Source organism: Astatotilapia calliptera, chromosome 15, assembly GCF_964374335.1.
Source record: "Astatotilapia calliptera chromosome 15, fAstCal68.1, whole genome shotgun sequence".
NCBI lineage: Eukaryota > Metazoa > Chordata > Actinopteri > Cichliformes > Cichlidae > Astatotilapia > Astatotilapia calliptera.
Genome location: NC_137436.1, coordinates 26,204,367 through 26,207,388, shown reverse-complemented (window position 1 = coordinate 26,207,388; position 3,022 = coordinate 26,204,367). Strand labels below are relative to the sequence as shown.

Below are 3,022 nucleotides of genomic sequence, written 5' to 3'. Positions count from 1 at the left end.
CTAACAGTAAATACTTGTTGTTATAAGTAATGTTTAAGGATGTATATTGTTTTATAACTAACAGTGGCACATATTGATTTTGTATATTGTGATTTATAAAACATAAATCCACAGTTATGATTTCATAATGACTCATTCGAGAGGACGGTGTCATTCTGAAGGTGTCATTTAAGATAAGCATGTTTTAGTTTCACCGTTCATTTTCACTGTTGGATACAATGTAAATCACAATGAGGCACATTTGAATCCGAATGCAATTTTTCATAAACCAAACTCAAACTAACAAAACAGCAAATGAGCATGAAACGAGAAAAACAGGTGAAATGTGATTGTAGCCCAGTACAGGATAGGGTAGGGGAAATTAAAGTAAGATGGAGAGAATGGGCCAATAGCTAGATTCGTAGGAGGGATAGTGAGTTGCGTGGAGAAGAATGACTGGAGCCACAGGTAAAGTTGCTATGAATTGTATTAAACTATTTAGCAACAATTTAACAGCATTTCATGAACAGGAATGAAAACATAAAATAAAATACAGTGACAGCAATAATAATAACAATCAGAATCCTATCTGAGCTCAGATATGTCAGTCTTGCCGGCTTAATAGTCAGTGTTCAGTCAAGTCAAATCCAACAGGTCAAAAGTTTGTGATTGGTGAGATTTCGTCCTACCGCACTGTTGCGATTGTTCGTGAGAGAAGAGCAACCTGCCCTTCTGGGCCAACTCGGAATGGCTGTGGTTCGGTTCAAAGGGAAAGGCTCGCCATCTTCCTCGTCAGGAAGAGATCCAGGTCTCACGATCCCATAAAAAAAACCTAGCCTGTAAACAACAGGACTATTACTAATTCAGTTCACACTCTAAAGATATACATGGCCATATGTAAATAATGTAAGTGCTATAACAAAACAAGCACAAAACATTAATTCTAATTTCTAACTATAGTCTATACAGTGCATCTTAATCATGAATGCAATCTTTAAATCACAATCAGCTTATTCTATCATCAAGGTGCACATTTCTATCAGAAATCAGAAATAAACCATAAACTATGGTAGATTGGTTTTTTACAGTATTGCCCTTTAACTGAATTACAGGAGCATTGCTATACACTGCATAGCAATGAAGCAATATATTATTTACACTCAATGTACAAAATAAAATTATGAAAAGAATATACAAAAACCCACAGGCTGTAGTTTTACAGTATGTGGTAACGTATCAGCACAGTAAGAATACACACGGACATCTATCCAGTGCCGCTCGAGCATCAAATGTAACAAAATAAAGTAGATTCATGACCTTTAAGATCAACATTAACTTATTCCATCATCTAATTTTAGTGCATTTAATATTCAACAAGTAATACTAGAATATCATCAGCACACAAGCTGAGTGCTCAAAATGGCTGAACTCCATGAGAAACCCCGTGTGTTCTCCCACAGTGAAAACGTGGTCAGCTACAGCTGCAGCTATGAGCATTAGGCTAGTTAGCTTTCAATTAGCCTGATTCGCCCAGTCCCAGTTTAACTCACCAGCACACTTCTAATGTTCAACTCTCAGAGAGGATCTTGTTCAACTCTCAGAGAGGATCTTGTTCAACTCTCAGAGAGGATCTTGTCCACTTCATCCGCTCCCGCGCAGATCTACAACATTGAAATTGGGCCATTATATTCCCTGTTAACTTCTTGTTAGCTTTTTAGCTTCAAGGTTACCTTAACAGCTTCTGACTCACCGCGATGGTTTCAAGGTCCGAAATGTTCACAATAAATCAGGTCCGTTTCTCCAAGGTCCATGCAGATCTCCGGTATGGATATTTGCTCAATTTATCAAGTTAATAGTTATTTTCCAGCAAAAAGCTTGGCGGTGAAAATCAGCGATGGTCTCCTGCACCTCTGTCTCTCTCTGTGTCTGAGCACGTGACGGTACAGAGCAGGGGAGGGCGGGGCTTGTTCCTTCCTAACCAGTAGGGGTGTTAAATATACTCTTTGGGTTTTATTCTTATATTTATAGTATTTATCTTTTATTATTGATTTATTTTTGATCAACTCAGTGATTAACAGAGTAATGATAAATCCCAATTAACAATAACATGTTGTAGTGCATTACTGAGTCGTGTAAACCAGAGGAGGAGCCAGACATTTGAAACACCCGGGGCTTAGCCCTAAAGGGTAGTATGCATGTGGGATTTTTTTTTTTTTGAGGGGGGGGGGGGGGGGGGTGTAGAAATGACTGAAAGATTAATAGGCTCTGTTTTGAGTTTTGTTCAAAAAAGAATGACTTCATATAGGGAAATATATATATCACACATGCAGGACACCTTAAACTAGTTTTTTAATTAAGCAGCGAGACAGAACGAAGTCGGGGCTGTATCAAGACACGAGGACTAAACCCCAATTCAACCAGACCCAGAACTGATCCAGAATTAAAACAGGACTACAACAGTTCAAAAGCAGGACTACTGAGGACTTAACCAAGACATAACCACAATCAGAACTAGATGATAGTAGCACTAAAAATCATCATATACCTGCACTACACTTATTTATTTAATTCTACCAAAGTACAATATTTAGATTGAGAAAAGTTTATATAATTATTTAGCCTTGTTGTGCAAACAAGCCTGCAGAACTTAATAAATATAGAATTTGAAAAATAACAAACCTAAAAAGAAACACTAGGTACGAGATACATGAGGACCTATGATACGGTGATACTTTTAGTAAGCAACCATTTGACTAACATGTGTGTCTCACCTGCTCTTGTTCATCTCTGTTCTGTCCTCATTCTCCATCTCAATCTCTGCTCCTCTCTCTCTCTCTTTGTGCTGACAATCATCAAATATACAGTTGAAACCAGATATTTACAAACTCTTCAGATCAAAACACTTTTTTAATTGTAACATCAAATCAGACTAAATGTTTATTTTTTTAGATTGATAAATATAAAAACATATTTGTTAACTTTAAGAGTAAAGAGAGAAACTATCTGTGTTTTTTAATTGCAAATGGCACCAAATTGTATTCAA

At 36.9% G+C, this 3,022-nt stretch overlaps 1 long non-coding RNA gene across 1 annotated transcript; it reads right to left on the bottom strand.

Moving 5' to 3' along the window:
- Positions 1-448: 448 nt before the first annotated feature.
- Positions 449-1,918, bottom strand: LOC113006829 (uncharacterized). Its single transcript, XR_003269811.2, has 3 exons — positions 1,730-1,918; positions 1,530-1,640; positions 449-816 (listed from the first exon to the last, which is right to left on the bottom strand). It is a non-coding gene; the product is annotated as an uncharacterized LOC113006829 (long non-coding RNA).
- Positions 1,919-3,022: the final 1,104 nt, after the last annotated feature.